At 33.7% G+C, this 11,917-nt stretch overlaps 1 long non-coding RNA gene across 1 annotated transcript; it reads left to right on the top strand.

The window, feature by feature from the left end:
* The first annotated feature begins 4,458 nt into the window (after positions 1 to 4,458).
* Positions 4,459 to 6,247, top strand: LOC115972352. The gene is made up of 2 exons (XR_004087469.1): positions 4,459 to 4,658; positions 5,834 to 6,247. It is a non-coding gene; the product is annotated as an uncharacterized LOC115972352 (long non-coding RNA).
* The last annotated feature ends 5,670 nt before the right edge of the window (positions 6,248 to 11,917 follow it).

Genomic DNA, 11,917 nt, shown 5'->3' with positions numbered 1-11,917 from the left:
AAACCCTAGCCCTACCTGAGAGAGAGTATATTTTGCTGATGCGCTCTTTCTTCGCTTTCTTCAATCCTCCTCATCCTTTTGTACGCAAATAGCTCATCTTTCGCTATTATTGCCGTCTCTCCGCTGTTTCTTCCACCACCAGGATGGGGATTGAGGATAATATAGTAATTGGACATGGTTTGAAAGTGTTTCGAAGGTCTCAAAAAAGCCAGCCCACTCCCTCCCTCTCATCATTTTCTCTTAAACCAACACTGTGTTTGGTTGCAAATGGAGGAAGAAAAAAGAAAAAAAAAAGAACTCATTAGTAGGGGTGTCAATTCGGGTTAGCGTGTCGGGTTCGTGTCGTGTCGAGGTAGGGGTATTCGACTAAATGATTCAACCCTAACCCGACCCATTTAATAATCGTGTCATGATCCTTCAACCCTAACCCGACCTATTAATAAGACGGGTTGACCTGACCCAACCCATTTGACACGCTTAATAAACGAGTCGTGTTGGGTTGACACGAATGTAACACAACTCATTTCAACCTGCATAATATTAAATATAACATCCATCTAGAATTTTTTTTTTTTTTTTTTTTTTTTTTTTTACATCCCAAAAAGCAGTGCATACATCTCAAGTCTTCAACCCACATTTAAAATAATTTAGTTCAACAAAAATATAACATTCATCTAGAAATAAGTTCTTTACACTCCAAAAGAAGTGCATACACTTCAACCCAAATTCAAAATAACAAAGTTCAACAAAAATAAAATAACATAGTTCAACAAAAATATAATATCCTTGGAACTCGCTAGATGCTAAGTATCAATATTGAAAGAATTTGAGCAAACAGTAGACTAATCCTGATTATGACCACGATTATCATCCATAGATTCTTTGTTGATGTCAAAATTCATAACATCTTCCATAAGCTCATCCAATTTTATTTGTGCAAGTTCTATGCCAAAAAAAAAAAAATATATATATATATATATATATATATATATTAGTAGTTCTAGGATCTAAAAGTTTCAATTTCTAATTATATCCCTTGTAAATTTTTGTAATTACTCACTTTGCTTTTTAAATTTAAAATATATGTTGGATATAAAAGGTATTTGACAAATCTAAAATAAAATAAATATTTATTTGTTATACAAGTTAAACGGGTTGTGTTAAGTGGGTCATTTCGGGTTGACACAAATAAATTGACGTGTCAAACGTGTCTATTGCGGGTTACAAGGGTTGACCCGCTTATGACACGTTTCTTATCGTGTTGCTTTCGGGTTGACCCATTTATGACCCAAACCCATTAAGGCCCAACCCTAACCCAAAAAAATCCGTGTTGGGTTCGTGTCGTGTTCGCGGATTGGGTCAAACATTGACACCTCTACTCATTTGGGATTCGTTTATTTTGCTGAAACTGAATTTTTTTTACTGAAAGTACTATAGATAAAATAATAAATATGAATAGTACTAAAAAGTGCAATGAGATTCATAAATAATAGCAAAAATAAGTTAAATAATAAAATAAATTAGTAAAAATAATTTTTGCCAAAAAAAAAAAGGAAGAAATGATGAAGGAAATGTTTTGAATGGGGAAAGAAATGATGTAGGAAATGATGTAAGATATGTTTGCAAGTAGGAAGGGGAAGGGTAAGGGTAAGGGAAAAAGAAAAAAAGAAAAAGAAAATTTTTATCTTTTATTTGTTTGGTTTGCAAAAGAATACAATCCTTTCCCTACTCTTCCTGCCAAGACTCACCCAAGTAATAATAATTATCTCTTCCACTAAAGTTTAAAAATAACAAATTTTACTGGGCCTGCCTTCCATTTTACCACTACTATTCCTCTATTTAAAGTTTGATTCAATTAATATTGAAATCTTTTTTTTTTTCTTAGAATCATTAATCATGAAATCACTCATTAATTTTTGATTTGTGACACATTAATTTATAAATAAGATGCAGTAAATTAAATTTGTAATATTCTTAACATCACTCATTTTTCTACAATAAAAAACTATTGCACATATATGAAGGAAATTATATTTCTACAATCTTATTTCATAAGCATAAAAGTAAGATATTGGAACATGAAAGCCTGCATGTCACAATGCTATCTGGCCACAACTGTCCATATTTTGAATTCTTTTTAACAATACAACTAAAATCAATTATACTTTGAATGGTTTATAAATTAAGTTAATTATACTTTGATTAGTTTTATAATTCTTTCTCAACTTGCATCATTATTGTAAATGTATTTATTAATTTTTGGCGAAAAACCCATTTTCGTCCCTACATTTTCACGCAATTCCCACTTTGGTCCCTAAGTTTTTTTTTTTACCTCTTTTAGTCCCTATTTTGAAAAACGCATTCTGTTTTAGTCCTTTCCGTTAGTGCCGTTAGGGCAAAATCCTAGATGGCAAACGGAAAACCCTATTAGCTGACGTGGCGCCGATGTGGCATTGATGTGGCGATTAAGTGGCATTTTTATATGCCATATCAGCATTTTAAAATAAAATAAAATTTTAGTTATTATTTAATTATTTAAATAATAATTAATAATTAACATAAATTTTTTTTTTCTTTTCATTATTTTGTTGGAAGATCATCTCTGTGTTCTTCGTTTTCTTACCGTTCATATTTTTCATGTTTTTAGTAAATTAATTCCTAGTTCTTGTCTTTTCTTTTCTTTGCCTTTCCAGTACGTTCTTTGTAACCAAACAAATCGAAATTCAGAAATTAGATCAAACAACAATCAACATACACCAACCAAAATCCAGAAATCAACATACACCCACCAAAATTGAAAACCCAGAAATCAACATACACCAACAATCAAACCCAGAAATAGATCTTCACATTCAAAAATTTTAACCCAACATACACCCATTAAAATCAAAAGACCTACATCCTCTTTGTTCACAAAATCAACACCAATCTCCAAGTTGGAAACCCACCAATCCATCGAAACACAAAATCAATTCCAACTTGAAAACCCACCGATCTCCACCATCCTCCAAATCCCACCATTCTCTCAAACCCAGCCTTTGAATCATAACCCACAAATTCGCCACAGATCAGTGTACCAATCCGCCAAAAACCCACAAACCCAGATCAACAAATCTCACAAACCCATGAACCCACAAATCCGCCACAGATCAGTGCACCAATCTGCCACAAATCCACAAACCCAGATCAGCAAAACTCACAAACCCACAACAACCCAGGCCAAGAAAATCAACCCACAGCCACAAACCCACTAATCACCCTCGCCGCGCACATTCTGGAAATCTGGCTCCGTCACCACCGTACACACGCTACTGCTCTCGACGCTGTAACTGTGCGTGCAGTTCGATTCCAATCCATTGGTGTGGCTCGTATCGAGATCGAGTGTTGCTTCGGCGATCGGATCTTCGCGAATGGAGGACTCGTAGTGGATCGGTTTCTTTCGCCTGTGTTTCCGCTTCTTGCGATTGGGATTGGGCTTGGATTGGACAACAACGCCGTTTTGGATTGGATCTGAGTTTGAGCGGCAGAAGAATAAGGATTTGTCTTCTTCGAAAGACATGCTTTGGCTCAGAACCTCGAAAGACGATTTTCTATCGTCGGATCTCAGTGCCATGACCACCGAGAAAGGACTAAAACAGAAACGTGAAAACAAAAAGTTTCAAGAAATGTATATTTTGAACCCAAATTTTAATTTTTGAATTTTAATTTCTGGGTTTGTGTATGAGTTGTTGTTGTTCTGGGTTTCAAGAACACTTTAATCTTAATTAGTGTGATTTTTTATTTTTATTTCTGTTTTTTATTTTTTTATTTAGTTAAATTTAATAAATTATTTTTTAAAATTTAAATGCTGACTTGGCATTTTTTAATGACAAAATAAAATTTTTTATTATTATTTTAATAATTTCGTTTGCCACATAGGTCAGTGCCCTAACGGCACTGACGGAAAGGACTAAAACAGAAGGCGTTTTTCTAAATAGGGACTAAAAGCGGTAAAAATAAAATTTAGGGACCAAAGTAGAAATCGTGCTAAAATGTAAGGACCAAAATGTGTTTTTCGCCTTAATTTTTTTGTTGTTGTTAATGTAGGAAATAGCTGGCCGTTGATTCTAGGTACATATGATACATAGAAAGATACCATATATAGCATCTCCAAAAAAAAAAAAAAAAAAAAAAAAATCAATCAAAGAGAAGGATGAGATGTTCAACCACGAAACGTTAATATTTGAGGGAAATTATTAGGTAGTCCAGGACTACAAGGTCAGCAAGCTGACCTTGTAGTCCCAACTAATAGAAAGAAGACACATCATGAAAATGAATGACATCAGCTTAGCTGCCACGTCATTCTAACACATCCACAGATTTTAACATCGTTAGTCCTGTCCGTTAACTCATTTGCAAATTTCAAAATTTCATTTGGGAATTGGGCGGGTCGTGAGAGATTTCAGAAGGTAAGCTTTCAAAATTCATTATTTGAAAATTCTCTTTTTTTTTCCTCTCTCTGATGGTCCATCTCCATGTTCATCATCATCACTATTTGCTACTGCTTTCTTCCACCACAATATTGGCAACACTTCTTCTCTATTTCTACTTCATCTGTTCCTACCCAGGCCTATGGATATCTCATGGCTAGATGACAACTCTTTTAGTTTTCTTACTTGGTAAATTCGAACACTTTTAGTTTTTTTTTTTTTTTTTTTTTTTTTTTTTTTTTTTTCTTAGCTCAATATTATCTGGGTAGAATTCCTGTTGCCTTACTTTTCTTTTATATTAAATGGGTCAAGCCCTAATGGTTTTCCTTTATTGGCACTTTGTTGGAATCTTAGGTTCTGTAATACATGACCATAGGTTTCAGATTAGATTTATAGTTTAACTTTATAGATTGTTAAATATGAGTAATAGTTTTGTTTTTGTTTCCTATTAAAAAAAAAAAAGTTTTAGTTTTTGTTGGGTTTGATTTGATCAAATAACTTTTGAGAGTGGCTGGGATCAAAAGTGCTTGATTTAGGCAAAGCGTCAATGTCCCAATTTTTATTATTATTATTTTTTGGTGGCATAGAAAGTGTTTGCTGAAATGCTTCATAGAGTTCTGGTTTGTTTGAACTTGCTGTGGGTTTATATCCATGTCTATGTGGTTCTGCTGTTTTTATTTTTGTGAAATCCGGTGTTGAAGCCGTCTCTAAGCATAACAAATTTGCTATGCAACAACTTCATTATTTTGTATCTTTTCTTTTTCAGTTAGTCAACCCATGACTTCAAAGTTTGATAGTGGAGTTAAAGTGTCATATAAGTGTGCCATGGGCTTCAGCTGCTAAACTTGTAATAACTCTTTGACAGTTTTGATTACTTTGTTCATGTATGATAGAAACTTAGGTGGACTTATTCTAAATTCATGTGCAAGTTTTTGGTAATTTCATTGTTACTTTTGCCTACTATGGATGCACATCCATCTCTTAGGGGATTTTGGAAGTCATGTCCAAGTATAGTTCATTGTCACTCTTTATGAACATCATAATTGACATTTTATAAAATTAGTAGTATTATGCTTATTTTCAGGTCTATATGCAAACAATTAGAGGTTCACAATTCTAGAATCAATTACAACAAGAAGCACATGCACGATTAATGCATAAGCATCTTGATGCAGGAACACAACCAAAATAATTCTTAGGATTTATTTTTTAATTTTGTTCTTTATTTTCCTCTTTATATTCTTGCATCACATATCTTGTTTAATTCCATTAGTGTTGATATGACATGATGTCACACAATATTTTTAGCAACCATGCACAGTTCTTTTTAATTGACGATTGTGATTGTGAATGTTTACTTGCAGATAGGATTAGCATTGAAGCCCAAATTAGAACAATTGAAGTTGCCCTACGAATGACTATGGGAGAAAAAGTATAGTTGCATGAGTTGGGGAGATTTTTTTTTTATTATAGAATATGGAGGTTTATTTATCAAATACAATGATGAGGTCAATTTGAATGTAAATGGGGGAGGATGGGGAGAATTGTTCTTTCCCCTGAAGTTTAACTTTGCAAACTCTCTTGTTAGTTTTATGAGTTTTTTAATTTTTTGAGCTCTTCTTTATATCATCATAATAGAGGGAAAAGATTGTATCATGTATGAGCTTTGTTTTTTTTTTTAGCTCTTTTTTATCATGGTAGAGGGAAAGGAGATGTTGATTGTAAGTGACTATAATAGAAAGGAAGTGCAAAAATGTTGGTGAACCTCTTTAACGTTAGTTTTGCATGTTATGTTTCTATTTTATTCTACATCTTTGAATCAAGTTCTTCATAGTATGGAAAAATTATTTTGTACATCCAATGTATTACAAATTCTTGCATAAATATTTAGGTTTCATGTGTAGAACTCACATGTGAAGTGTTTGATTGATCAAAAAATGAACAGTATTTGTAAAAAATAGATCTCAGTAATTTTATTTTTTGTAGCTATCTATAGTAGGTTGTATTAGCAATGATGGGACCAAACTTGCACTCCAATGGCATTGGCATTTTTGAGTGGCTGTGATTGCAGTTTATATGGGTATTGATTAACTAAACTTTTAAAAAATATAAAACCAGCCCATATGAAACTGATAGCCACTGCTTGTGATAACTTTACTGGTTTTTGCTTGGTTAAAGAATTCATAAATCCTGAATTTGCTTTGAGCAATCTAACATAATATCAAATACATTCTATTTGAGATGAATAATTCAGACATCCTGTAAACATCAACTTGATAATATCCAAGAACAAATAATAAACTAGTAACTCAATCTGACAAATCTACCTATTGGCTAAATTCTAATTCCAATAGACTACTAACAGCTCCCTTGGATAAAGGAACACTCGTTATTATCCACGTTGCTTGAAATTTGCTTCTTATGTTGCTGCTGCAAGATATTCATACTATTTAGCTAGCCTAGAGTCCCCTTGTTGAATGGTGATGCTTGTTTGAATCATAACAGAAGCCAGCCACTTTGTCCAACAACTTCGCTTAAATTGGTCAGGAATGGATTGCCATTACTAGAGTAAAGTAGATTGAGAAGCTGCATGTCTGTAGACTCCGCATCCATGTTGAAGCAACCAACATCAAGTTTAACCATAAAAATTATCCATAGGCCGCTATCAAAATCACAAAACAAAGAGAAGTTGCACTTCACAACGTTATATAACCAGGGTGGCATTATGGCATCTTGCAAATTAATCCATTGTGTTCCTCATAGCATTAGAAAGTATAAATAAAGTCTCTAGGAAAATCTATAGCATAAAACGCAATCATAATCAAAATAACAAAAGAAAAGTGAAATATTGTAATTTTTTTACATGATATAGGACAAATATTTTCATAAACTTATTTCAGTTTGAGAAATAAACTATTCAATACACCAGATTTAACACCTAAAAAAAAAAAGGCAGAACTACATAAACATGGATATAAAGCCATAACAAGTTCAGAAAAACCAAAACTCTATGAGGCATTTCAACAAACACTTTCTATGCCACCAAAAAATAATAATAATAAAAATTGGGACATTGCCGCTTTGCCTAAATCAAGCACTTTTGATCCCAACCACCCTCAAAAGTTATCTTATCAAATCAAATCCAACAAAAACTAAAACTTTTTTTTTATTATTTTTTTTATAGGAAACAAAAACAAAACTATTACTCATATTTAACAATCGATAAAGTTAAACTATAAATCAAATCTAAAACCCATGTCCATGCATTACAGAACCTAAGATTCCAACAAAGTGCCACTAAAGGAACACCATAAGGCTTGACCCATTTAATATAAAAGAAAAGTAAGGCAATAGGAACTTGACCCAGATAATATTGAGCTAAGAAGGGAAGAAAAAAAAAAAACTAAAAGAGTTCGAATTTACCAAGGAAAAAAATTAAAAGAGTTATCTAGCCATGAGATATCCGTAGGCCTGGGCAAGAACAAATGAAGTAGAAATAGAGAAGAAGTGTTGCCAACGTTGTGGTGGAAGAAAACAATAGCAAATAGTGATGATGATGAACATGGAGATGGACCATCAGAGAGAGAAAAAAAATGAGAATTTTCAAAATAATGAATTTTGAAAGCTTTACCTTCTGAAATCTCTTACTAACCCGCCCAATTCTCAAATGAAATTTTGAAATTTGCAAATGAGTTAACGGACAAGACTAACGATGTTAAAATCTGTGGGTGTGTTAGAATGATGTGGTAGTTAAACTGATGTCATTCATTTTTTTATGACGTGTCTTCTCTCTATTGGCTGGGACTACAAGGTCAGTATGCTGACCTTGTAGTCCCGGACTACCTAATAATTTCCCAATATTTGATGGTATCGATGAAAAGTCAAAAAGAGTGAAAGAGGTAGGACCCATCCACCGCTCAGTCTTTATGGAAACCAAATCTTTGTCGATCAAACACATTTTGAAGTAGTGTTTTTGAAGCTGGAAGAAGCATTTGTCTTCATCATCTCCCTCTTATATAAAATTAAAATTTAGGGTGGTGTTTATTACACTATTATACACACCCACACACACTGAAAGTCTGTGACTTCTTCAAGTCATGATTTATATGTAATTTAAGTGTGTGTGAGTGTGTATAATAGGGTGTGTGAACTAATTTTTACCCTAAAATAATTATAAAAATAAAATAAAATAAAAAATTCCTACGATAAAGTATCTTAAATGCATCAATGTAGTCCTCCCCACTCATTATTATACAAAAGATTTGTCTTCTAATATCAGTGTTCATCCGCTGTGCAGCAGCAAGCTACAACATTTTTTGGGCTTCAAGAACCTCTTTGTCTATTGTACTAGCAACCTCTTCAACATTGTCCATTGTGGACAACCACCATTGGCCCTTCTTCTCAGGATCAAGAATATCTTGCTCCATTTGAGCTTTCTAATTAAAATATTGTCTACTCTTAACTGAAAACAATAAAGAAATATAACAATTTTACACAAATGAAAGGATACCAATCGTCATGTGAATAATAAAAATAAAAATTTGATTCAGGTTCTAAAAACAACATATCACAATGGAACAAAGTGTGTATAATAAAACATTGCTCTTTTTTTACTAACCTTACTTTCACAAGGGCTCACTAGTCACTATTAATGCCTTTTTTATTTTTGCTAGTGCCAGTCACTATTGATACTGTTAGAAAATGCCACTCCTCACAATAATTTTGGTATTTTCTAAGTTCTAAAGTGTAATTTTGCACCCCCTAAAATGAAAGCCAACATATTTAGATCTGAGAAAATGTTTGTAATGTAAAGCGTGTGTTCAACTTAAATTATTTGGGGTTGATACCTTCGTATTACCTAGTGTACTTATAGAAATGTTTGTTTAGCATTTTTGTCTATACATGTACTGTAAGTGTAATTGTTTGTTTTGTTTTCTTTATTTGGGTGCAGATAGCATTATGAGAAAGTCGGGAGTAATTAAGGCCCGGTCATATGGAGTGTTATTGAGTCATCACTCTAGCGGGGAGGTTTTGGTCCAGCGGAGTGGGAAAAGTGAGAATAGCAATATATATAATATCAACAAATATTGTTGAATATTCCTAATAGGCAAAAATGTAAATTCGACCCTTTAAATTTGATCAAAATTCAATTCAATTCTTTAACTTATTATTGTTTCATCGAGTGTTTTAGATTTTAAGTTTATTCAATTAAGGAATTTTTATCAAACATTGGGCTAGAGCTAATGAGTGATAATTCTAACACTGGGCTAGAGCTAATGAGTTTTAGCTCAAATGACACATGCTCCTCCCTCATTAACGGGATGGAGGGTAAGGTAGTGAGTTCAAGACTCACGAGATGTGTATAGCTTACCAATGAGGAAAGGTCTTATCACTTTGCCCCCACCTGGGATGCCTCAGCAATAAGGGAGAGTGCCTGGATAATTGTAAACCTAGAAGTCTTTGATTCAACTCCTAGCTAAGGCATTTTGTGATTTACTTGATGCCTGCTCAGTGGGGGTATGTAGGCATCCTGGGTTCCCTCAGTGGCGGTCCCATTGGCCCATACCAGTGCTTGCATGTGTGTATTTATAGTTATCTTTGCATAATTTCTTGTTAGTTGATGATTTATTTTCTTAGGAATTTAAATTCAAAATGAGGACAATAATGTTTGTGACTCATTGTTTATAATATGAGTTATGTTTGTAAAGGAAGATGATATTGAGGAGCAAAAAATGGCAATGAAAGTATTGCGATTGGGCAGGAAAAAAAAAAGAAAAAAAAACCTATAGCTGCTTTTTTAAAAACGCGGCTATAGACAAAATCCTATGGGAGGCTATAGCCGTGTTTCTAAAACGCAGCCCAAACATGGTCTATAGCCGGTTTAGTCAAATTCATTTTTACTCACTAATACTTTAAAATTCAGAAACATACTATTATGCTACCATAATCAAAAGCAGACGAATTTGCAGGTATTTAATTATTAGAAAGATCAGAAATCTTGATACTGGTAAAAGTTTCTATCATTGTCATGTTCTTATGAAATCCCTCAAGTTGAGGACCGCATAAAACTTCAGCAATGTAAATTTCAATAAATAAATAAAGCAATTAATTGAAACTGCTAGGAGGGAGAACAGGCACCACATAATAGAGTTCTCAATTATCACATAAATGTGTAATTTTTTTTTTTTTAAAGTTGGCTCCTCCGAAAAATTAATTGAATTAGAAACTGTTCGTGGCAGGATAAGGTATGCTTAGATGTTCCACAGATATATTACTCATGTATCATTACAGAATTTTTACATGCCAGACAGCATTGAAAGTGTCGTGGTTTTCCCAGCTCCATTTGTACCTAAAACTCCAAAACATTCTCCTGCTTGAACTGAGAAAGTCAGTGCCTGTACTGCGACCTTAGTGCAGTTATACATTCCTCCAGAACAAGTAATTTTTCAAGTAGTACCTTCTGAAGATTACGCAAGTAGATGATGGAGTTATCAATTGAACTAGAAAGTACCCTATTTCATTCTGTTTTCACATCTCTGTCTTCATCAGGATCAAGAGCAATAGTTTCTGAGGAGGGTTTCAAGAGAGGTTCTTAAAAACTAGAAGTACTGTGCTGGAAATACTCCACCACTCTTTGATTGTGAGAAGGCAACAGTTCAAGGCCAAGTGTTAAGAGGAATTAGCCAATGCTCTGCCACAGGTAAGAAAATTGAATGGAATCAGACGAAATCTATTTTCCAAATTAATTTTCTATATAAATTTCAAAGGCATATTTAAAAAGAACACAAAAGCAATAAGATTTCGACACTTATGCTTTAAATCTTCCACTGATACAGCATTACGGGGGTGAATTGAATTGCTACAAAGTCGCATCAACAAACTAATAAAAACCATGCAAATCCCAGCAATGTGACATTTTTTTTTTCACACGCACCCAATAGGTTTTGAACTCACAACCATACCCTTCAAGGCTCCACCACCTCTTATTGGAGAAGGAAGAGCCAGAGTAGCCACATGCAAAAACAAAAGGCATACCTCCACTCTTGCATCTCAAAAAAAGGAATACCATGTGCTTGATCTGTCCGATTATGCCTAGCATGTAGTCTGATCATCATATTATAAATATCATTCCGAGGACAATAGTTCTTTTGATTTTTCATCCACCAGAAAACTTGAATGCTACGTTCCATAGAACCCCGTGTTGTCTCCGACAAAAGGCAAAAGATGTAATACTTTTCAGTGCCCAGTGTATAAATGCCTTGATATTCACATCAAGTTTATTTATTTTTAATTAGTACATTACGTCGCACCCAATAGGTCTTAAATCTAGGACCTATCCCTCTTTCTGTATTTATGGGAGGAGGAAGGGTCATTTTGAGCAAGAGGCCAAGTTTTCCATCTTACCACAAGTACAGTACTATTTTGCCTACAACAATAACAAGCCTCAG

This window comes from Quercus lobata, chromosome 12 (assembly GCF_001633185.2).
Source record: "Quercus lobata isolate SW786 chromosome 12, ValleyOak3.0 Primary Assembly, whole genome shotgun sequence".
NCBI classification, from domain to species: domain Eukaryota; kingdom Viridiplantae; phylum Streptophyta; class Magnoliopsida; order Fagales; family Fagaceae; genus Quercus; species Quercus lobata.
The sequence above is the reverse complement of the archived record's forward strand: the minus strand, read 5'-3'. Positions and strand labels throughout refer to the sequence as shown.